This window comes from Octopus bimaculoides, chromosome 9, assembly GCF_001194135.2.
Source record: "Octopus bimaculoides isolate UCB-OBI-ISO-001 chromosome 9, ASM119413v2, whole genome shotgun sequence".
Lineage (NCBI taxonomy): Eukaryota > Metazoa > Mollusca > Cephalopoda > Octopoda > Octopodidae > Octopus > Octopus bimaculoides.
This window is the reverse complement of record NC_068989.1, coordinates 16529019-16529945: the sequence shown is the minus strand read 5'-3', so window position 1 is coordinate 16529945 and position 927 is coordinate 16529019.

Below are 927 nucleotides of genomic sequence, written 5' to 3'. Positions count from 1 at the left end.
TGTATATATACAGTGGTACCTTGACTTACGAGTTTAATTCGTTTCGTGACGGAGCTCGTAACTCAAATTACTCGTATGTCAAATCAAATTTCTCCATTGAAATAAATTGAAATGCCATTAATCCGTTCCTGTCCCCACTCCCTCAGAAAACACCGCATTTTTTTTTGTTACATGTTTTTAAATAAGAAAAAATGTACTTATAAATAACGACCACTGTATATATATAAAAAAAAAAACAATAAATAGAATGTACTGCAATAAATTAGTTTTATTATGTGTAATGCACAGCGTTTACCTTAAAGAGCAGACGACTTGAGGATGCTGACGGAAGTGGAGGAGAAACGCTGAACTGATTAACTGAATCTTATTCGCAGATTTTTGCCCTTTTCGTCGTCACGCTTTCTTCACTTTCATCTACAGGAGTTTTCGATAAAATCCTGTCCAATAAGATCTGTTTCATCCTCACTTTCAGAGTGTTTCTGAAATGAGTTTGGCAAGTATCATTAAATAGCGCCGTCGCACGCCCAGTTGTAGATTATAGCCTCCGTCACAGTATCTCTTGTGAGCTGCTTCTCTGTCAATTACACCATCAGCAGCTTCTCCATATTTTCATGAATAGTTTTCCGTTGTTTAGAAGAATGGATGACCACTAAGTGGACATCCATTATGCTAGAAATAGACCATCTACGGTCAAACCACAAAAGAAAAGAATGTTCTCTAGGGAAATTCAGCACACACCAGAACATGAACGGGAAAGACAAATGAAAATATACGAAATAAAGAATTAATCATAGACCATGGTTTCGCCATTAATGCATTAACACAATTTTTTCTTACGTAAACACATTCAGTACGACCGTTCTAATTCAATATTATTTGCAGAACAATACACGAGTTGTTCACATAAAATTAGACGTGTGTACAGTT